We start from the raw sequence: 25467 nt of genomic DNA, 5'->3' as shown, positions 1-25467 counted from the left end.
ACTTTCTTAGTTTTAATAAACTTCAGTAAAGTGTGGACGACGGCAATAAAGCAAGTTTTCAAGGAATCTGAAATTCATTTGCGATGTGACTAAAATAATAAAAATATCGAATAGAAACTCACATCAAATAACAATGAAGTCACAGAAACAGTCGATGAGTATTTTTATTTAGAGCAACATGCACACAGCGATGGGCTGCACTGAAAAAGAATTAAATAGAATTACAAAAATGGTCTGTATTGTATGTACAAGGCTGAATGAGTTTTCAGAATTTAATTTCTGATTTGACTGAAGCGAAAATTTAGAAGCCTGAGTGTATTAATAGTCTCAGTTTGTGACGGAAGTACATAGACGTGATGGAAGCTGAAGAAGAGATGTAAAATTTGTCACTTAGTCGGGACCTGAACCCGGATCTCTTTGCTTACTAGGCAGGTGTGCTAGCCAATACTATGGTGATGGCTAGCGTACTTGCCTAGTAAGAACGAGACACGGTTTCAGGTCCAGGTGATAGGAAAAAGTTAAACTCATTTCTTCAGCTTCCAACACTGTCGCGAGTAAAAGTGAGACTCAAATGTTTGGAGGAAAATTTTATTGTATCAGATACACAGAGGGGATTCTCAGAGTTCATAATGTACCCACTTCAGTCCACCTCACAAGGCCACATGTGACGTTACTGAGTTTTAGATAGCTGTACGATTTGTTGATGCTTTGCACTCATGTCTTGGAATGAGAGTTAAAAAATTAAAAGTTTCCCCCAAGAGCGGAAATAATTTAACAGTTTACAAGTTTTGCAGCTTAGTGCGACATGCACGACACGGAGACAACCCATGGATAATTTTACTAACATGTGCACAATGCGGTGTGTCCAAGAAAGCTCCATGACTCCGTACAACAATATACGCTGTAGAAATTCACTCTCGTGTAGTTTATTTGAAGACCTACATGCTATTAAGCCTCTAAGTAGGCTAGCAGACGTCATTGTTCAGAAACGGAAACCGATCAGACCTATTCAGTTTTAATGGCAAAATATTGCATATAGCCGTGAAACGATCGGAATAAATGTCTCAGGAGACTTGCGGGCACTTCATTGAGGTTCATGTTCGGACAATCTTCCGCCAACCACGCTTGCTTTATGCTGGAGCACGTACTGATCACAACGTAAATGACTGGGAGACAAGGTGATGGGTTGAATCATTGAAACAGCCAACACAGTAGATAGATGTAAATAAGCTTTGTCGATCCAATATATTTACAGCAATCAAACTTACATCTTCTTGGCTTGAACTCCTTATGACAGAAGGCGATATCACAGGAAGAAGATGAAAGAGTAGCGCTCCTTCATTTACTCTAAGTGGCTATAAAACGTCTGGAAATTTTATTTCGTTAATTGCAATCTTTGAACATTTAGGAGATATATTTATCACAAACTGGTTGTTTACGAATGAGTCGTCATTTTATTATCCCACATAATTACCTTAGCAATTATGAGAGTAAAAACTAGAGTAGAAAAGGAAACAATAATAAGAAACACTTTACTGCGTGGGAAGTATTAATAAGGTGACCAAGAAAGAACTATTTTCCGTCGTTGAACGAATCCTGCCACAATATTAGCAATACCGGAAACTGGAAGTAACCCAGTTCCAGTCTACAGTTGACAAAGTATTTGAGAGTAAAATGTTAAGAAGACTGAAAAACTCCTTTTGACTGGACCTTACCATTATACTGGAGAAGTGTGCTTTCACACCAGATTCATACTACGGCTGACAACAGATACAGGTAGCTGATCAGACTTTGATAGACATAAACCGAAGAAGTATTGCTGTAGTGCCGTGCATCGTTTCCCAACCTGTGGTTCGCGAACCCCCAATTAGTATTGTTAGTGTTGAGTCTATAGTTCATTCACCTTCTGGTGATGTGTTGCAATCCGACGAAAGTAAACCGTGTGTAAGGAAAAGAATGTAGGACAGTAATTATATTGAGCTTGAATTTTCATATATAGCTGACAATTACTTTCCAATACCACAGAGTGTTTTTTGTGACGATATTCTTGCGGAGAGTAGTCTGAAACCTTCTCTGCTTCAACGCTATTGATAAACACCCCACAAGTGGTGTCGATAGCTAGAATGCCACGGCGTAGCTGCTAGTTAAGTTGGCACTACGACAGACAACGACGACAGCGCCCTACAGCAGGCGCTGTTCAGCTCTACGAGCACCACTGAAGAATCTGCCCATTTGATCAAGAACAGACGGCCGGGACACTTCGCACCTCATTGCAAAGTTATGTATTCTTCTTGCTAGAGTAAAGGTGATTTAAATTTGAGAAGCAGTACCGACGTTTTTTACCTTTTCCTTCTCCTACCCAAGCGCGGGATGCAAAAGAACAAAAGTAAACAAACGAGCTGATTTCTTTTTCTTTCTATTTACGTGAAAATCTAACGAATGGAAAAATGATTTAACTAATACTGTATCCACTGAAATCCGTGACAATTTGAATTGTTTTGAAGTGTCTTATCGTGATAGCAGTTGCGGTTGGCAGGAGAGCCAACACCGTGTTACTTGAGGAGGCCGAAAGGCACGCGATTTAGCTCACGCAGGCTGGCGTGAGGTCTGGAACAGGACAAGGAAATTGGAATTTAGAAAAACGGACGAAGCTAGTGGAATACTTAACTTTAATCCATTAATGACGAACGTCACTCTTGACGGTAAATATTTCACAATATCAATAGTAACTGATAATGGCGCCATGTTAGGTCGTAGCAAATAACGTAACTGCAGGCTATGCTAACTATCGTCTCGGCAAATGAGAGCGGATTTAGTCAGTGAACCATCGCTAGCAAAGTCGGCTGTACAACTGGGGCGAGAGCTAGGCAGTCTCTCTAGACCTACCGTGTGGCGTATTAGGCGCTCAGTCCGGAACCGCGCGACTGCTTCGATCGCAGGTTCGAATCCTGCCTCGGGCATGGATGTGTGTGATGTCCTTAGGTTAGTAAGGTTTAAGTAGTTCTAAGTTCTACGGGACTGATGACCACAGATGTTAAGTCCCATAGTGTTCAGAGCCATTTGAGCCGTGTGGCGGCGCTTGGTCTGCAATCACTGGTAGTGGCGACACGCGGGTACCAATGATGTAGAACGGTCGATGCTTGAAGAATCTTCCGCAAAAACATGTCAATATCGAACCACTGTCCTAAAATACGATCAACCGTCGTATTAAAGACATGTCAAATTTTGTCGAAACTGAAATTCTGGAAAGAGTTCGTGCCAGTGCTGTTCAACTTGACAGGTCGACTGATATTGCCACTTCAGCCATATTGTTACATTTCGTCCGTTGTATTACTGGGGACTCTGTAGAGAAGGAGCTACTATTCTGCAGGCCCTTAAAACAGACACCTGCAGAAGGAGAAATATTTAACTGAAGAACACTTACGGAAATTCAGTAGACTGGACTCGCTGTATATGCATTTGTTCAGATAGTGCGAAATCTATGACAGGGTGTTATGCCGGGTTTCTTGCCAAAGTGAAATAAAAATGGTTCAAATGGCTCTGAGCACTATGGGACTCAACTGATGTAGTCATCAGTCCCCTAGAACTTAGAACTACTTAAACCTAACTAATCTAAGGACATGACACACATCCATGCCCGAGGCAGGATTCGAACCTGCGACCGTAAATGTCTCACGGTTCCGGACTGCCCGCCTAGACCCGCGAGACCACCGCGGCCGGCAAAGTGAAATAGGTAGGGCCAAATGCTTCTTTGACATACTGTTACATTCATAGACAGGCTCTCGTTTCTGAACACATCCCCGATGGAGTCAGATCTATGCTGGACGATACAGTGAAAATAATTAATTACATTAAGACCCGCCCTACAAATTCTCGTATTTTTGCAGTGCCTTATGAGGAAATAGGAAGCATTTACAGGTGTTTGTCTCGTACTGAAGTTAGGTGGCTATCTTGGGGTAGGACTACGTGCAGCCTATATGAGCGTCAAGACGAAATTTGCATTTTTCTCACCAGCCATGCCTTTCACGAAACAAAGTCCATGTAAGATTAATTCTGGGTTCATACTTTATATATTCGGTAGATTTTTCTCAAAAATTGAAGGTTGAAACTTCTCTCCAGAGGTCAAATAAAAGCGCTTATATTGTCAAAGACCTAATCATTCTTTACAAAACACAATTTTTGTGAAACGTGTTTCAGTAGAAACCAAACGGAGTATGTTGATACCCTTCTCGACTTCCTGGTGAAAAATCATCTTTCTTTGGACGAAAGTGCCAAGAGTATGATTAAAGGACATATGAAGAGACTTGGAAAAACTTGCAGAGAATGTTTCTTTGTTACGTCCAATAATAACTGGATTCGCAATCCCTTCGAAGAGCCAACTATTTTAGAACGCACATTAAGCGCAAATGCAAAAGAGCAGCTTCTTGAAATTTCCACTGATTTTCAGTCTCGGAAAAGTTATAAATCTTTGACATTAATTGGGTTTTGGTTAAGTTTAAAGGAGTTCCCAGTGTTAGTGACTAAAGCCATAACGGCTTTATTACCCTTTCCATCCACGTATCTGTGCGAAAACTCAGTATCTTCATACGCCTATTTAAAAAAATAAATACCGAAAGAGACTGTGCTGAAAGTGATTCGAGACTTTGATTAAAAATTGTGGTTCCTGACTTCGATGTTCTGTGCCATGGAAATCGGGAGCAACCTTCTTATTGAATTCCAAGGAAGAAGTGAATAATTACAATAAAAACGTGTATTTATTGTAGCAACTATGGCTACACCTTGTGTAACTTTTAAGCCCTCACTAGAGTATCCTTAGGTTTTAACGGTTAAGCTTTAAGTTAGTTTAAGATAATTAAACCTTTTACTTGGAATTGAATTTTATGCATGTATACTGTGTGTACATTTAAAAGTCAGTGGTTCATCCAACTCACATGGTTGTAGAAGTCGAGAAAGGTTGGGAACCGCGGGTTAATTTTAAGGGTGGGCAACCACGGCCCCTCGGACGAGTTTTAGTCCGAGCGGCGAAGAACTTCTTTGGAGAAAGAGCGAGATGAAGGGCCTTGACGCCCAATATTATTCTCTAAAAGTCAATGTCATGATTCCTGTTAACCTAATTTTGCCGTATTGTCAACACTAGAAATATTGGCGAACGTAACTGATATCTTAGTTTCTCGTGGAGTATACAGATTTCGTGTGACTTACGTTGTCATCAAAAACCGCCGATGTTTCAACAGCAGCAGACCCTGTGATATTCAAGACAAAAGCGTAGCAAGTAAGCGCTGTTGAAAGCGAATTTAAAACTTCGGTTCTAAGAGAAATTCCGTAAAGATAAAACACACACACACACACACACACACACACACACACACACACACACACACACACACACACACACACACAATGTAAACACTAGCGCCATCACAAACTACATATGACCGATGTCAGAAGCAATCGAGTGTGAAATTAATAATCAACGGGTGAAATAGCATAAACTCTGTCCCCTGCTTCTTAACAAATGAGAGAGTAGGATTTCACACAGAAATTAAGAAAAAGTTCTCTGTTTATGAGGTTACCTGCTAATTCAGTTTCAAAAGATTCCTTTATCACTATTCAATAGCTGGAAGTGGATGCCAGAATCTCCGTGTCATTATATTCCACAGGATGAGCGGCGCCAAAGCAATGTTGTGCAATAGTGGATTTTCACGGCTGTTGTAAGCGTGTGTGGCACTTACGCACGGTACACTCGTCCCTGATAGTCACGATAACCTGTCCAATGTACGACACGCCTCAGTTGCAAGGAATACGGTAGACACGCTCCTTATGCAATCCAAGATCATCCTTCACGCAACCTAATAGGACCCTGATCTTAGACGGTGGTCGAAAAACGCACTTCACGTCACATTTGCGCAAACTAAGACCAATCATATTCGAAATGTTCCCTGTGTAAGTGTGTTTTTCCACCGCTAAGATCAGGGGCCTTTTAGGTTACTTAAGGGATATCTTGGTTTGCGTAAGGCGGGAGCCTACCATATTCCTTGCAGTTCCGGCATATCATAAGCTTTCAGAATTGTGGAGAACTGGTGTACTGATCGTAAGCGGCACAAATGCTTACAACAGACGCGGAAATCCGCCATTGCGGAACATTGTCTTGGTATGAGTGATCCTGTAGTGTATAACAACACGGAGATTCTGGAATGCACTACCAGATATTGGGACAGTGTTGTTAAGGAAGCTGTTGAAATTAAATTAGAAAGTAACCTTGTAAGTAGAGATAGTGATTTTCATCCGTAAATTATTAATTTCATTATCGATTACTTCTGACGTCGCTCATCGTTGGTTTGTGATGGCGCAAGTGCTTACAGCATGTGGTGTGCTTGTGTGTGTGTGTGTGTGTGTGTGTGTGTGTGTGTGTGTGTGTGTGTGTATGTATGTTATCTTTACGGAGGTGCTCTTAAAACCGATGTTCTGGATTCGCTTGCACTGCGCTTACTTGCTGCAGTTTCGCCTTCGAAACAGCAGGGTGCGCTCCTGTCGAAATATTGGCGGCTGTCGACGACATCACCTGGCAGCATTCCTATAAGTTATTTGAGCATTATTAATATCGGCTGAAAAATTCTCTGTATTGTCAACACACATTGAGCGTGTGGGTGCGAGTAATATCGGTTTGACAATTCGCCATTCTAATGTTAGCATTCTTCTAATTCGACTCCTGCATTACAGAGGGTGAAGGTGAAAGGATATCAGTAACGCGATTTGCTGAGAACATTGTTATCTTGAGTAAAAGCGTAGAATAATTACATGGTCTGCTGAACAGAACGATCAGTCTAATGAGTGAAAAATACGGATTGAGGATAAATCGAAGAAAGACGAAAGTAATGGAAAGTAGCAGAAATAACAACAGCGAGAAACTTAACATTAGGACTGATAGTCAGGAAGTAGATGAAGTTGAGGAGTTCTACTACCTAGGCAGCAAAACAACCAACGACGGACTAAGCAAGAAGGACATGAAAAGCACACTAGCATGGCAAAAAGGCCATTCCTGGTCAAGAGAATCAAACATAGGACTTAATTTGAGGAATAAACGTCTGAGGATGTACGTTTAGAGCACAGTGTTGAATGGTAGTGAAACATGGACTATGGGAAAACTAAAGTAGAAGGAATCGAAGCATCTGAGATGTGGTGCTACAGACGAATGTTGAAAACTGGGTGGACTGATAAGGTAAGGAATGAGGAGGTTCTGCGCAAAATCGGACAGGAAAGTAATATGTGGGAAACACTGACAAGGAGAAGGAACAGGATGATAGGACATGTGTTAAGGAATCACTTCTTCGGTACTAAGGGAACTGTAAAGCGCAAAAACTGTAGACGAAGACAACGATTGGAACACACCGAGGAAATAATTGAGGACGTAAGGTGCAAGGGCTACTCTGAGATGAAGAGGTTGGCACAGTAAGGAATTCGTGTCGGGCCGCATCAAACGTCAGAAAACTAATGCCTCAATAAAAATAGTAATAATACGGACGATAAATGAACCGATTTAGACTTTTAGACTATTTAAAATGAACAGAGAAATGACGGCTTAATCAACGTAGTGTTACAGAAACAGCCCGTGTGATCTGTTAGCCAAAGTTTAGACTGTCCATTCCATTCAGCAGATCATGTAATTCTTCTTCACTTTCACTCAGAACAGCAATGTCGGCAGCGAATCATATAACTGATTTCCTTTCATCTTGAATTTAATTCCACTCCTCAGCCTTTCGTTTATTTTCATCGTTGTTTCTTCGATGTACAGATTGAACAGTAGGGGCGAAAGACTACATTCCAGTCTTACACCCTTTTAAATATAAGCACTTCGTTTTTATTTGCTCTTGTATTTTACTCATCGACAAATCCTATGGACGTCTCTTTATTTCTCTATAGTTTATCCATTACCAACTGCAACGTCGTAATTGCTCTCTGGTGCCTTTACGTTCCTTAAAACGAAACTGATCGTCATCCAACATACCGTTAATTTTGTTTTCCATTCTACTGTGAATTACTCTTGTCATAAACGTGGATGCACTAGTTGTTAAGCTGATTCGGCGATAACTCTCGCACTTGTCAGCTCTTGCACACTGCTGAATTGTGTGGATGATATTTCTCCGAAAGTCAGTATGTCGCCAGAGTCATTCATCTACACACCAACGGGAATAGTCTTTTGTTGCCACTTCCCTCAATGATTTTGGAAATCGTGATTGAATGTTATCTCTCACTTCTGCCTTATTTGATCTGAAGTTCTCAAAAGCTCTTTTAAATTCTACTCTAACACTGGATCCCCTATCTCTTCTAAATCGACTTCTTTTTCTTCTTCTGGCACATTGGACAAATCTATCTTCTCGTAGAGACCTTCAATGTACTGTTTCCACCTATCCGCTCTTTCCTCGCCAGCAGCGGTGGTCTCGCGGTTCTAGGCGCGCAGTCCGGAACCGCGTGACTGCTACGGTCGCAGGTGCGAATCCTGCCTCATGCATGAATGTGGGAGATTTCCTTAGGTTAGTTAGGTTTAACTAGTTCTAAGTTCTAGGGGACTGATGACCTAAGATGTTAAGTCCCATAGTGCTCAGAGCCATTTGAACCATTTTGAACCCTCTTTCCTCTACATTTAACAATAGGAGTCCCGTTGCACTGTCATGTAACCACCCTTGCTTTTAAAGTCACCGAAACTTATTTTGAGTTCACTATATGCTTAGGAAGCCCTTCCGGCAATCATTTCTTTTTCGTTTCGTCCACGTTTTTCATTCCACCTTTTGGCTGAATGGTTCAAATGTCTCTGAGCGCTATGGGACTTAACATCGGAGGTCATCAGTCACCTAGAACGTAGAACTATTTAAACCTAACTAACCTAAAGACATCACACACATCCATGCCCGAGGCATAATTCGAACCTGCGACCGTAGCGGTCGCGCGGTTCCTGACTGAAGCGTCTAGAGCCGCTCGGCCACTATGGCCGACCATTCAGCCTTTTCTTGTTAGCTTCCTTGCAGGTCCTGTTTATTTCATACTTCAGCAGCATATATTTATGTATTCCTGAATTTCCGAGAACATTTTTGTACTTCGTTCTTTCATCGATCAGATGAAATATTTCTTGCAATTGCCTTCTTTGTACCCATGTTTTTATTTTCAACTTCTGTGTTTCGCCCGTTATAGAGATGTCCACTCCTCTTCAACTGTACTGCCTACTAACCTACTCCTTATTGTTGTATCTATAGCCTTAGAGAACTTCTAGCATATCTCATCATTCCTTAGTACTTCCGTAAGCTACCTCTTTGCATGATCACTCATCTCTTAAACCTGAGCCTACTCTTCATTACTACTATATTGTGATCTGAGTCTATATCTGCTCCTGGTTACACCTTACAATCGAGTAGCTGATTTCGGAATCTCTTTCTGACTGATGTAATCTAGCTGAAACTTGTCGTATCACTCGGCCTTTTCCAACTATACCTCCTCCTCTTGTGATTCTTGAACAGGGTATTCGCTATTACTAGCTGAAATTTATTGCAGAACTCAATTAGTCTTCCCCGCCCCCTCTCATTGCTTGCCCACAGTCCTTATACACCTGTAAATCATCTGATCAGAAATCCTTTGTCTTCCTACCATTTCACTTCACTGACACTTAATATATGTAAACTGAGACTTCGCATTCCCCTCTTCAGAGTTTCTAGCTTCCCTACAACGTTCTAGCTTCTGACATTCCACGCCCGACTCGTAGTTCTCATTTCATTCGTTATTCAATCTTTCTCTCGTGGTCACTTCTTCCTTGGTTGTTTCCTCCCGGAGATTAGAATGGGGGACTATTCCGGAATCTTTTGCCAGTTTAGAAATCATCGTGACACATTTTTCATTACAGGCCACAATTCCTGTAGATACACGTTATGTGCCTTTCATGCAGTGGTTTCCATTGCCTTCTTCATCCTCATGCCGTTGATCATTGCTGATTTTTCCGCTTTCACGGGGAGTTTCCCACGCCGAAGACAAAAGAGCGCTCTGAAGCTCTGTTCGGTCCTCCGCCCTCCTTGACAAGGCAGTTGGCAGAGTGAGGGGGACTTCTTATGCCGAAAGTCTTTGACCTCTTTGAAACTCATAATCGTAAGTTAATAACGAACATCAAAATGGTTGTAGGGATTAGTGAACACACGGTTGCCGTAGCGAAACAAAATACCGTAACTCCCAAATCCATCAAAGGTAAACGAAAAATGTATCTATTAAAAAAATCTGATAAAACTTCACCTGACGCCTTCCTGAGAGACAATCTCCCCACTCCTTCCAAATTAACAGTGTAAATGTAGATCAGATGTGGCTAGAATTCAAAGAAATAGTATCGACAGCAACTGAGAGAATTATACCAAATTAATTAACAAACGACGGAACTGATACCCAATGGTCCTGAAAACAGATCAGAACACTATTGAGAAATAACGAAAATATATGCCAAAATTAAACGTGCGCAAAACCCCAAGATCTTTTCCTGAAGCTTGAAATTTATAGCGACTTTCGATGTGAGATGTTTATAACAGTTGCCTCAACGAAACATTGTCTCAAAACCTGATTTGAAAATCCAAAGAGATTCTTGTATCCAAAATACGCTAGCGGCAAGACACCACCAGTGTCTTCTCTGCGCTATAGCAATGGAAATACTATCGATGCCTGTGCTGATAAGGCAGTGTTACTAAACACAGCCTTCAGAAATTTTTTCACCAAAGGAGACGAAGTAAATACTCCAGATTTCGAATCAAGATCAGCTATCAATATGAGTAAACCAAGTATTTACAGAAGTCTTTTTACACAGCAGCTTGTAATCAGATTTCTTGCTTATGGAATATCGTCTCAGTTTGTCACAGCGGCCTGTAATCAAATTGCATGATCATGGGATTCTTCTCAGCTATGTCAGTGACGTCACAGTTCATAGTAACTGACGGAAAATCATCGAGTAAAGCGGAATAGATCTCTGGCGTTCCCAAATGTAGCGTTACAGGCCCTCTGCTGTTTCTTGTCTATGTAAACGATTTAGGAAACAATCTGAGCAGCAGACTTAGATTGTTTGAATATAATGCTGATGTTTATCGTCTAGTATAGTTATTAGAAGATCCAAACCAGTTGCAATACCATTCAAATAAGATATTTGTGTGTTGCGAAAATTGGCAGTCAGCCCTAAACAATTAAAGAAATGTGAGGTTGTCCACATGAGTGCTAAATGGAATCCATTTAACTTCGGTTACTCGATAAATCAATCAAATGTAGAGGCCGTAAATTAAATTAAAAACCTAGAAATTACAGTTGCAAACAACTTGAATTGGAAAGAAATGCATAGAAAATGATGTGGGGAAGACGAATCGAAGACTGCAATGTATTGGCAGATCACTTAGAAGATACAACAGATCTCCTAAAGAGACTGCTTACTCTACGCTTGTGTGGAGTTCTGCTGAGCGGTGTTGGATCCTTATGAGATGGATTAACAGGGTATATCGAGAAAGATCAGAGAAGGGCAGCACGTTTGGTATTACCAAGAAATAGGTTGGAGATCATTGAAATTATAGCGTTTGTCGTTGCAGAGAGATCTTCTCACGAAATTCAATCACCAACTTTCTCCTCCGAATGCGGAAACATTTTGTTGACGATGGCCTAGATAGGGAGAAACGATCATCTTAATAAAACAAGGGAATGAGAGCTCGCACTTAAAGATATAAGTGTTCGCTCTTTCCGGGGTTGTTCGAGAGTGGAATGACAGAGAATTACTGTGAAGGAGGTTCGACGAACCCTTATGCCAGGCACTTAAGAGTAATCATGTAGATGTAGATGGAGATGTAGAACAGAGTATTGACATGCACGGGGGCTTCACTTTAATGAACATTTCAGAATACTACTCCTTTCCTCCATTGTGAGAGGTCTTGGGTGTTAACGAAGTAGGGAAATAAGTCATACATTCGTAAGAATCTAACGTATGCGTCCTTAATATGACTACACTGACTCCTTTATATTCGTTGAGATCGTCTGACCGTCAGGTACGACATGTAACAGTATATTTAATACTACCCTGAAGTTTCCAGAATACTAGCCTGAAGTTTGGAAGGTAGGAGACGGATACTGGCAGAAGTAAAAGCTGTGAGTACCGGACGTGAGTCGTGCTTCGGTAGCTCAGTTGGTTAGAGCACTTGCCCGCGAAAGGCAAAGGTCCCGAGTTCGAGTCTCGGTCGGGCACACAGTTTTAATCTGCCAGGAAGTTTCATACCCTGAAGTTATTTGCGAACACGTTTTCTACGATCTTCACCTTACAGATATGGCATCCGGGCAGTGCGGTCTGTAATGCTTGGAGCAGGGTTACTACACTACCTCGTAGAGGGAAACCGACTGTGGCAACCCTGAGGAAGGAGCGTTTGTAATTGTCATTTATCCGGAGCACGAACTTCTTACACCCACACTGATGAATTCAAGGATTTTGCATAAAATTCCATTTTATCCACAAGTCTTTCAAAGCAGTCATATTCCACTCAGATGTAAGAATTTTGAAAATCGCGATACACTATCCGCAAAACCGTCTGCACTTCCGAAGTAAGATGGACGAGGCGTGCATAGTCAGCCAAATTATGTCATTTTGCATCCTGGGAACGTGAATATGTTATAGTGTCTAGGCAATGCAGATTTTAGTAGACCGTTAATCATATTCAAGAACATTTTGCAAAACAGGTTCAAATCTACATCTACGTATATACTCCGCAATCCGCCATACGGTACGTGGCGGAGGGTACCTCGTACCATAGCTAGCATCTTCTCTCCCTGTTCCTCCCAAACAGAACGAGGGAAAAATGGCTGCCTACATGCCTCTGTACGAGCCCTAATCTCTCTTATCTTTGTGGTCTTTCCGCGAAATGTAAGTTGGCGGCAGTAAGATTGTACTGCAGTCAGCCTCAAATGCTGATTCTCTAAATTTCCTCAGTAGCGATTCACAAAAATAGCGCCTCTTTTCCTCTAGAGACTCCCACCCGAGTTCCTCAAGCATTTCCGTAACACTCGCGTGATGATCAAACCTACCAGTAACAAATCTAGCAGCCCGCCTCTGAATTACCTCTATGTCCTCCCTCAATCCGACCTGATAGGGATCCCAAACGCTCGAGCAGTACTCAAGAATAGGTCGTATTAGTGTTTTATAAGCGGTCTCCTTCACAGATGAACCACATCTTCTCAAAATTCTACCAATGAACCGAAGACGACAATCCGCCTTCCCCACAACTGTCATTACATGCTTGTTCCACTTCATATCGCTCTGAGATGTTACGCCCAAATATTTAATCGACGTGACTATGTCAAGCGCTACACTACTAATGGAGTATTCAAACATTACAGGATTCTTTTTCCTATTCATCTACATTAATTTACATTTATCTAGATTTAGAGTTAGCTGCCTTTCTTTACACCAATCACAAATCCTATCCAAGGCATCTTGTATCCTCCTACAGCCACTCAACGACGACACCTTCCCGTACACCACAGCATCATCAGCAAACAGCCGCACATTGCTATCCACCCTAACCAAAAGATCATTTATGTAGACAGAAAACAACAGCGGACCTACCACACTTCTCTGGGGCACTCCAGATGATACCCTCACCTCCAATGAACACACACTGGTAAGACTATCGGACGTATTTTGTCAGCTGCAGTGGTTTCAAATATTCTTTTTCTTTTTTGGGATTAGCACCATTTTACACCATCATTCGAAACAGCGTAAAAAATAGAAGCGTGAGGCTAGAGCATCACAGTACGAACTCTTGTTATTTAATACCTTACACTGCGCCCTTGAACTGGGCGGAATTTCTGCAAGATCACAAAATACAGTTCGAAGTTTATTTGTTTTTGTTGCGACACATTGCTGCCTCCTTTGCCCCCCCTCTCTCTCTCCCTTCCTCTCTCTCTCTCTCTCTCTCTCTCTCTCTCTCTATCTCTCTCTCTCTCTCCCTCCCTCCCTCTCTCCTTGTCACATTTCATCGCGTAGTGTTTACAGTCAGGCAGTTTGGCGTCTGTTGTCGGCTTCCACACGAGACCAGAGCCATAAACTCGCTCAGGCACCTCGCTGATTTGATAAAAGTGACGCTCGACGTGCGCTTTATGTGGTAAGTTTTGAGATATTAAATTCTGAAGGCTGCTGAGCGCATTATAGCTTGAATCGTTATCGTTCCGCAGCATGTGACAGCAAAATATTATTAGGGGCTTAGCGTACTCCAGAATTACGTGTCCTCTTTATTAACCTGTGAGTGATAGCGACAGCATTTAATTTATTTCTAGAGATAGCGCTATGCAGCGAGGCTCGGAGGAAATTACCGGACTGCCAGGGGGAGGATGCACTTTCTAGGCTACGGTTAAAACTGTTTTCTGGTCCTTATACTATATCTAACGTTATTTCCTCCTATGCACAAATGTCATGTAGTTAACTATTGCCATACGATGTGGAGTGGGAATAATGTCCAAATTATCGCTGGGTGATCGGATATAATAACGATTGCTCGTTAATGAGGGGATATCTTGTTATGCACCTGAGTCTTTTTCCCCTGTGTTGTCTGTGATTTCTTTGCAGGTCTCCAACTAATCGAAAGCTCTCTATGCATAGAAGAGTTTCTCCTGTAGAATGTGTGACTCACGCGAGAACTGGTAGTAAGCCACCGCACATATTTTGCACAATTCCAAAAGTCGCACCGTAAAGCATGTCACTGATGTTAGTACTGCATGAGGGTACGACGTTCGGCAATCGTTACTGTAGAATGCGAAAGTTAGACTATAAATGTGGTGGCAGCTGATGTACTACGAACTTGTGTGCCATACTTCGTACTTTCTGGCCAGTGCAAGCATATAATAGAGCACTGTTGCGTTACGTTTTTTGAACGCAGTTTTTTTCAGCGCTGTCCCTCCATATTATGTACATTTTTGTTAATGTAAGTACAGTATTCTCATCAGGAGTAGCATTAGTCGGTTAACATGACGTATGCTAGCTCTTGTTATCACATCCGCATGTAGAGGAGAGTGTTGTACATATAGCGTAGTCTAGCTAGGAACACACGATTTTTGGTCGATACTTCAGTCTAGCGGCTGATTTTAGAATCAAATGGAGGAATGAGTACTAGAGTCCGCCATAAGCAGTTTCCGCCATTACCTATTGTTTTTTGCTGTTGCTAAACATAAAGGTGTGTTTTGTGCAACACTTCTAGATATTCCGTGCTCTGCGCAGTCCAATGTTGTATAAAGTAAGCTGTTTAGAATGTGTTGTTAATTCTTCAATTACAGAATTTTATAACAAGTAAAATTTATATATTTTTTAAAAGAAGTTTCATAACTTGGCGGTGATGAAGGCAAACTTCGCCGTTTTTTGTACCATCTTGTACCTTGAAACGGAATGAGATCTCTTACGACGAAACAAAGTGTATTTGTAAATTTACTGTGTTTAGTTACTGTGTTAACAATTTTCTCTGTCTTGGAAATGGAATATTCTATTAGTTTGCAGTAGCTTCAGTTTCAAATTGTATTTATTTTTAACTGGTTCTTGTTAGTAATTCTGTTTGATTTAATTTCACTTACTCATTTTAGGTGTGTAGAACAGTAATAATGTAGACAACTAAACACAGTATTGACAAGATTTTTTGCGATTGTAACATTTTTAAGTTTCAGTCCCCAGATACAAGACCATGATGTACCTCGGAGCACATGTAGAAAAACCTTAATTCTCCGGAGTGATTTTTTGTAACTTTTAAAAAAATACTGCAGCACATAAAAAGCGTATGTCATAATTCAAAAATGGAGTAAGGAAACATATTAAGCTACTACTACCGAACTGGTTAGAGGCGAAAATCTGAGAGGTGGGGTGAGAATATCTTTCAATTTATTGTAGTTCTTGTTTTATTTTTTGATTACTATGCAGCGCTGCTACCCATTTGCAATAATTCGAATATCAGCAGCTTATTTTGAACAGAAATGTCTGTGTTGCACACGTTAACTTCTTAAAAGAGTGACTTCTGCAGCGCACACGAACACCTATTAGCGAAGTCCCAACGACTGTTTCGTTCAATCTGAAGAAGATAGACATATGAAATGGTTGAGTACTTTAAAATACAAATAAAGATTCTCACTATAAGAGAGAGAACGAATTAGTTTAAAATAATGGCATACATAATTTATGAGATGATAAAACTCATAGGAAATTTTCATCTGGATAAACAATTTTCTCGTTAATTGTGAAGCGAACAGTATCCTTCAAAGATATACTTTATAACTACCAGAGGAAAATGTCCACATAATTTTCACCTTTCTAGAACCCTATCTACCTAGTAACATAATCTAATAAGGCTGGTCTGATGACAGATTTTAATCGTTGTAGTCAAACTCAGTTCACAGCCACTGTTAGGCGGAGGGAGACAACGTTTTCGCGGGAGCACCCGTTAGGTGCCTTTTCATAATAAGTCACGTGAAACCTCCATGGATTATAAAAATGTTAACGGAGTTTAACCGCTAATATAAAAAGTTAGCAGCTTTCATACTGGTGCACGCTGCTCGCATGGAACGTCACAGAAGGGACAGCTCTGCCTCCCTAGTCAAACAAGCTGGCAGTGTAGGAACTTTTCTCCTCCAGCGCAGTAATACTGCTGTGTCGCCCTCTAGCTGACAAAACCGGAATACAGACTCTCTGTTCTCTCACATTGAAGCAGCTCCTAGTCGTGATCGGTCAGTCACTATTTTTCGGAATATTGGCTGCAACAGTTTTAGACGAAGCACGTTCTGAACATCATTACTTTGAAGCCAGACGCGTTGAGTAAAGAACCGAGTAGACTTCGATTGCATTTCTCGATAACGCAAGCTAAGATCGCGATCGGGGCGGCAACCAGGTGCTCGTTTTCACACCTGAGGGCTCTCCAGCGACTACACTGCGCAGACGGTGAGCAAAGCGCTGAAGCGCTCATGTTCACGTTCCCTCTTCTCGTTTGCCCATTTATTATGTGCGTCCCTCCTCTTAATTGGTTCTCTCTGGATACTATGTGTATTTTTCTCGGAAGGCTGGATGAACTGCCACTATTATTGATTCGTGTAATTCATGTTTCAATTTGTTGTGGATACTTGGCTGGGGCCATTTGAAGTCCGGATCTGTGGATTATTGGCAATTTCCATACTGTGAAGGCTGTTTGATTTATCTGAAATTGTTCTTGAGAACAATTTACAGATATTAATTTAGTGGGGCAGTGTCCTGTATTTTACAGTGTCTGTATAGTTCTATGCGATTGTCTTTCCCACGTGCAAGCACGAGGGTCACTCCAAAAGAAATGCACACTATTTTTGTAAAAATACAGTTATCATTCTGCATGTGTCAAAGTTTCACAGTGTGTAGATACATTCTTCCCGCTTGTTTTCAAACTTAGTTCAACCTGTTCCCGTGAGTGGCAGCGTCACAGCATGTCTTGAAGATGGCTGCTACACTTGACGTTCGTCAGAAGCAACGTTCTGTTATAGAATTCCTGTGCTGTGAAAATGAGACAGTGGGAAACACCCACAAGAGGTTGGGAAAGGTGTATGGAGACGATGCTGTCGATCGCAGTATAGTTAGTTGGTGCGCAAGCAGGTTACGTGATGAAAGCGGGCACGGCAATATTGAGGACTGTCCTCGCAGCGGCAGGCCTCGTACTGCACACACTCCAGACAATGTGCAGAAAGTTAACGAATTGGTGACTCCTGACAGACGCATCACAGTGAACGAATTGTCACGATACATTGGGATAGGGGAAGGAAATGTTTGCAGAATACTGAATGTGTTGGCGTTAAAAAGATTTGTGCCAGGTGGGTTCCCAAGATATTGACAGTGGCTCACAAAGTAACAAAAAAACGCTATGCAGTGAACTTTTGGAACAGTACGAGAATGGTGGAGATGAATTTCTTGGGTGAACTGTGACAGGTGGTGAAACATGGCTCCATTAATTTTACCCGAGACGAAGAGGCAATCAATTGAGTGGCATCATGCAAATTTACCCAGAAACAAAACAAAAAAAAAATTCAAAACCACACCTTCTGGTGTAAAAGTTATGGCTACGATGTTTTTTTCAATTCCGAAGGACTCTTGCTTGTGGACATCATGCCAAGTGCAACCACCATAAATTCTGATGCATATGTGACAGCACTGAAGAAACTTCAAGCTCTACTGAGTCGTGTTCGACCACATCGGCAAAAGCAGGATGTTTTTCTGTTGTACGACAATGTACGGCCACACGTCAGTCTAAAAACCAAGTATGCGATCACAAAACTCGGTTGGACAACACTGAAAACCCGCCTTACAGTCCTGACCTGGCTCCATGTGACTATCATCTCTTTGGGAAACTGAAAGACTCTCTTCGTGGAACAAGGTTTGAAGATGGCGACTCCCTTGTGCATGCTGCCAACCAGTGGGTCCAACAGGTTGGTCCAGAATTTTACCGTGCGGGTATAAAGGCGCCGGGTCCAAGATGGCGTAAGGCTGTTGAGGGGGATGGAAATCATGTGGAGAAATGAAAATATTGTTCACAAACGATTTAACTACACACTGTAAAACTTTCAAACATGTATAATAAAAGATTGATTTTAAAAAAAATAGTGTGCATTTCTCTTGGAGTGACGCTCGTATATACAAAGGATCAGGCACGTCGGCGACTAAACCATTATGAAATACATGAAATGTATTCGCAGTTTCAAATATGAACAACCATAATCTCTATAAGGGAATAATGACAATGAAAATTTGTGTCAGACCAGGACTCGAACCCGGACTTCGTGCTGTACGAGAGCGGTTGCCGTAACCCCTTTAGCTATTCATCGAAAATTCCACATGTCGTCGTTCCTGCGACAAAATCTGTACTCGTACACACTGCGACACAGTATGTACTCGTAGACACATTATGTAACTGAGATGCATGTATTTCCAAAGGAACACTACAAAGTACTTCTTAACAACACGGACACTATAATATCGTATTTATCCCCCGATGCCAGGCAGTGACTTTCACTTAAGATCTCCTTCCCGGTACCGGAATTACACAACTTGTGAACGATTACAGTTCGTGACGCAGGAACGGCGATGTATGCAAGTTTGGGTCTGGCCGTGAGTAGAGTGCATGGGTAGTCAGTGCGGGAAGAGGGAAATCGGATTCGAGTACCGGTCCGGCACATTGTTTCATATGTTACCAGCAAATCGTATTGCTGGTGCAATTGTATTCGCAATTTTCGAATACGCTTCATGATCTTAATTCAGTTGGCAGTATTAGAGTTACTTTGACAGCCCTTTCCCCCGTGACCGAATAATTTTAATCGCGCTACAAATGAGACACCTGTTCCAGAGGTCTGATTAAAAAGTCAAGGTGAAAGACAGTTTTATAGGTAAGGTGTGACTTATCGAAATCTACATCTGCGTGATTACTCTGCTACTCACAATAAAGTGCCTGGTAGAGGGTTCAGTGGACCACCTTCAAGCTGTCTCTCGACCGTTCCACTCTCGAACGGCACGCGGGAAAAACGAGCACTTAAATTTTTCTGAGCGATCTCTGATTTATCTTATTTTATCGTGATGATCATTTCTCCCTATGTAGGTGGGTGCCAACAGAATGTTTTCGCAATCGGAAGAGAATACTGGTGATTGAAATTGAATGAGAAGATCTCGTTGCAACGAAAAACGCCTTTGTTTTAATGATAGCCACTTCAATTCAAGTATCATGCCTGTGTTGCCATCTCACCTATTTCGCGATAATACAAAACGAGCTGCCCTTCTTTGTGCTTTTTCCATATCATCCGTCAGTCCCACCAGATGCAGATCCCACACCGCACAGCATTATTCTAGAATATGGCGGAAAACCGTGGTGTAAGCAGTCTCTTTAGTATACCTGTTGCACCTTTTAAGTGCTCTGCCAATGAATCGCAGTCTTTGGTTTCCTCTACCCACAATATTATCTATTTGATCGTTCCAGTTTAAGTTATTTGTAATTGTAATCCCTAAGTATTTAGTTGAATTTGCAACCTTCAGATATGTGTGACTTATAGCGTAAACGAGATTTAGCTGATTTATTTTAGTATTCATGTGAATAACTTCACACTTTTCCTTATTCAGGGTCAATTGCCACTTTTCGCACCATTCTGATATCTTATCTAAATCATTTTGCAAGTCGTTTTGATCATCTGATGACTTAACAAGACGGTAAATGACAGCATCATCTGCAAAGAATCTAAGACGGCTACTCAGATTGCCTCCTATGTCGTTAATATAGATGAGGAACAATAGAGGGCCTATAACACTTCCTTGGGGAACGCCGGATGTTACTTTTGTTTTATTCGATGAGTTTCCGTCTGTTACTACGAACTGTGACCCTTCTGACAGGAAATCACGAATCCAGTTGGACAACTGAGGCGATACTTCGTAGGCACTCAGTTTGGTTAGAAGACGCTTGTGAGGAACGGTGTCGAAAGCCTTCTGGAAATCTAAAAATGTGGAATAAATTTGACATCTCCTGTCGATACCACTTATTACTTCATGAGTATAAAGAGCTTGTTGTTTCGCAAGAGCGATATTTTCTGAAACCGTGTTATGTGTCAATAAATCGTTTTCTTCGAGATGCTTCATAATGTTCGAATACAGTATATGTTCCAAAAACCCACAGAAAAATCGACGTTAGTGATATAGGCCTGTAATTCAGCGGATTACTCCTACTTCCCTTTTTAGGTATTGGTTTGATTTGAGCAATTTTCCAGTCCTTAGGTACGGATCTCCCTGTGAGCGAGAGGTTGTATATAACTGCTAAATATGGAGCTATTTTATCAGCATACTCTGTGAAGTTATAGGAAGTAGTAGCCAAGCTGCAAGTATATTTTCTGTTAAATAAACTTGTCAGGAGGAGTGACGTCTCTACACGATAATTCACCCCGAGACTTCGCAGCCTGGACTTTTGCAAGCATTTGCGACAACCGCACATTCGCTACGTACTGTTGTGTAGTCATGATTGCCGAACAATGGTCAGATAAGTAGTGGAAAGAACAAGAAAACATGACGCCAAGAAATATGTGAAGGAATGTGTACTTTGTGCAGAAAGAGTTGAACTTATTCTTCAAAACACCCTTTGCAAAGACTATCAGAGAGGTTTAAACCCTTTTAAATGATTATTTTAGTTCCATATAATAGGGAATCCTCTGGAAAAAAATACGTACTGACAATTATAGATAGTATTTGGAGGGTTTTGGCAATGGTGGCAGTTCGTGATCAGCAGCCTAGTACAGTAGCCTTGGCTTTAGTTCTCAGCTAAATATTTAAATCTAGAGTGCCTGAGACCTTAGTTACGGACAGCCGTACATGTTTTGTATCAGGCTTAATGAAGAGGTTACGACGTGGACTTCATATCCGAAAGTTACAGACAAGCGCGTTCCATCCACAAAGTAATGGCAGAACAGAACGACTTTATACGACTTTCTTTAAGACATCGAGTTATTACGATAAAAGCCATCATGCGGACAGGGGTACATAATTAGAATAAGTAATTTGCGTGTATAACTCTACAGTACATCCCAGTAGAGGTCTCTAACATTTTGAGTTTGTATACGGTAGAAACATGCCGTTCTCCTTTGATAACATGATTCCTAAATTAAGACCAAACTGTGAATCGATTTAAAATTTCCATAAAATGTACGGGAGGTAAGGCACAAAGTAAAATGAGCCAATGCTAAAGCTTTGGGACGACAGTAACAGCCCACATAACACGTGGAAAAATTGTCATAAGATCCTGTGCGTCAATAGGAATTAGTAACTAATCTCCTACGTGCCCACCGGGTTAGCCGAGCTGTCTTAACGCACGGCTTTCCGTAGTCGGAAGGAGCGCCTGGTCCCCGGCACGAATCCTCCCGGCGGACTTGTGTCGAGGTCCGGTGAGACGACCAGTCTGTGGATGGTTTTTAGGCGGTTTTCCATGTGCCTCGGCGAATGCGGGCTGGTTCCCCTTATTCCGCCTCAGCTACAGTATGTCGGCGACTGCTGCGCAAACAAGTTCTCCACGTACGGGTACACCACCATTAATCTACCGCGAAAACATAGGGTCTGCGCTCGTCTGCTGAGAAACGTTCCCTGGGGGTGGGAGGTCTACCGGGGCCTACCGCACAAAAAATCTGAAAGAGTGGTTCGGTGTGGGGCGACGGAGGGGTAAAGTGGACTGCGGTAGTCGTCGTGGGTTGTGGACCACAGCGGCTGCGGCGGAGACGTAACCTCTCCGCCATTTGTAGGCCCCTGGTTAGCATATAGTACAATACAATACAATCTCCTACGTGCCTCAGAGAAGGGCAAAAGGAATTATCAAGTAATCTAGATGATTTCTCCAGTAAACGTTAAAGTTTCCTGCTAAGACTTATGTTGTCCACGTAAATATTATTTCTAGTATTTTTTGTGTACGTATTTTCGAAAGTCTGAAGGAATGGTGGAAGTTGATTTCCTCAGATGCCAGAAAACGAATATCCCGCAGAGGTACGACAAGTGACAGAAGTGTTGGAAAGAACTTAGCAATGTCTTACCACATAGCTACCACGGAACTGAATATGGGCGGAGGAAAATTGTACTTACTGATCCGACTACCAGTGGTAGGGACGAAAGCGAAATATCGATGGCATACGGTTCATCCATATACGATAACATTGGTAAAGACGGGTAAGTCTGTGCAAGTGAAGACAGGAGAGGTGTCAATGATTACGGAGCCTTGAGAAGCTCATTCTGTTGTGTTACCATGTGACCTACAAGAGTGTTTAAAGGAAAAACGCACCATTTCTATAGCCAGAGAAAGGCAAGCTGAGGCACAGACAACTGTTACTGGAAAAAACAGAGGTGACGGAATATCAGAAAGAATAATGGCTCGACAACCTCATTTTCAGAAGGTAGGAGCACATTTGATATACTCAGTTTTGCACCATAAACTGCAAGCATGAATTTTAGTATTTAAATGGAAAACATCAAGGCATGATAATGTTCGGATTACATAAGGGTGCTGTTTTGGTGAACGGTACAACGTAGCCGGGGCCAACTTCCGCCTCCTAGCTGCAATCAGAGGTATGACTCTACTCCAACTAACTCATACTGCACTGTTTTGTCCAGAGAAACCAATGGAAGCACTGCAGATGCAAATCTGTATCATGAATCTTGATTTCATACACTCTTTAAACACAATAATAACGTCTCAGCAAAACAAAATTTCCATGGGAAAATGTCGCAAATTATTCATTAATACAGGAGAACTGACGCCGAAATATGGTAACCACAAGAATTATGACCGGTAGTCTTGCCCTCTTTCTAATAGCAGTTTGCGTACTTCATTTTTGTCTCAGACATAGAAGAATCCATTCTCCACACCTACGAACACATCAGATAACTTTTGAATAGTTAACTGATGTAACCTGAAAAAAAAATGGAAATTTGTAGTAAGGTCTTACGGGACCAAACTGCTGAGGTCATTGATCCCTAACCTTGCACACTACTTAATCTAACTTAAACCAACTTACCATAAGGACAACACACACACCGATGCCCGAGAGAGGACTCGAATCTCCGATGAGGGGAGCCGCACGAACCGTGGCAAGTCACCTGAGACCACGCGGCGATGCAACCTGAAAAACGAATGTAAAGAGATCTGTAAAATTAGAATATATTGCAAGAACAGTGATAATGATAATAAGACAGAACTGTAAAAAAGGTTTCAGCAACCGAGACTTTAATAATAATGCTATCGAATTAGGAAACAAAGAGGTAGCCCTTCTGACAACCAAAAGACATGGTGAAATGGTCACAATGTAAAATTATGTAAGTAGATCTATGAGATTAGTGCAGAGGATAATGAAAGGAAAAATTTGGGACGAATTTATATAACAGTCGTGGAGTGTTGCGTGTCAGAATAATTTTATTGTATATGTTTAAATTTTTTCAGTGATAAATCAGGTGATCTCAGAACAGAAGAGGTTAGCTCTGGGCCAGTATGCCAATGAAAATGTCAACAAGGCGTATCGCCAATGTAACAGATATCAGGGCAAGAGGCGAATATGACACAAAACCTCAGAGGGAGGCAGGCAGATACGCAAACTTAGCGAAGTTTTGTTGTTACACTACATAACCACGGTGCCCAAGAGCCACTGAAAAATCAAACGTAGGCAGAGAAAACTGAGATCAACGTCCTAGAGTAATTATTGAATTACGCAGCGAACCAAGGAGCGCTGACGGGTCTGATAAACGAGGGCAAATGCGCTTTTACACCCAGCGCCAGCGTGTCAACGACGCGGGCTCGGACCTTTAAATACCGAGGCTTTTATAGCTCGAAGACACGTTCTGTCGTGCCACCATTATGTCCGTGTCGTTAGAAGCAGAGAGAATGACAGTCTACTGAGGTTCAGTGAAAACATGACAAGTTGATTCATGGTGACCTGCCTGCTACCTGTTTGCCGAATTCAACACCGAGACGGAACCAACTTGATGCATAGCATAGCCGTGGTCCACTGTTGCTGTTGCTGTTGCTATTGCTGTGGGTGCAGTCAGCGCTCCTCCGCTATGGGACAATGTGGATGATCTGCAAGCTGCTATCTCCACACCGCCAAGGCGTGGAGAATTCGCGAAGTCTCCTCGCCGATGACCAACGCCCAGTCTTCATGCCAACCGACATCCTGTAGGACAGTAGGCAATATGCACCTGAGTACGCGATGGGTCATCTTGTAGATCGCTGAGGTGGCAGCCACACTGTATCGCAGAACTTCCAGCGGTTGAGGCCACCTTTTCCCTACGTTGCCGCAAGCACAGCTCTCAGCTGCAGGACAGTATTACATCTCACTGCCGAGACATTAGCACTTCTTGAGGACACACGCATTTACGCCCTGCTGCCAACCGTCACCTGAAGACACTTGTAACTCTGCTGAATTTTCATGAGAAATAAATGTTATTACATATTTCACTGTGCCACTGACGCCTCTGGGCGTAAATTTGACCACTTCCCCGTTATCTTTGCTCGGGCTCCTGTTCACAAAGTGATTCCAGCTCCCTGGGTCACAACAATACTTCCAGTATTCCTTGTCAGATCTGTTTGATACGGTTACCATACACTTGAGCAATATTAGATCATGGGTTGCACGAGTTATTTAGAGTGATTGTCGTTTTCGTAGTGTTCTACCAATGCATCGGGGTGAGCAACCTTCTTTGCCTCCAGCTGAGCTTATGTGATCGTTACACTTCATATCCCTGCCAAATGTTACATGCAGGTACGAGGTGACCTATTACAACTGTAGCTAACAGCTATTGTATTCATATAATACTATAATATTACGTTATTTTCGTTTTGTGAAGTGCCACTTTTAAATTTCTGTAAATTTAAAGCAAGTTGTCAAACTTTGCACCACTTTAAAACCTTATCACGATCTGGCTGAATTTTTTCAGCT

This window comes from Schistocerca gregaria, chromosome 2 (assembly GCF_023897955.1).
Source record: "Schistocerca gregaria isolate iqSchGreg1 chromosome 2, iqSchGreg1.2, whole genome shotgun sequence".
NCBI classification, from domain to species: Eukaryota; Metazoa; Arthropoda; class Insecta; order Orthoptera; family Acrididae; genus Schistocerca; species Schistocerca gregaria.
This window is presented reverse-complemented; position numbering follows the sequence as displayed.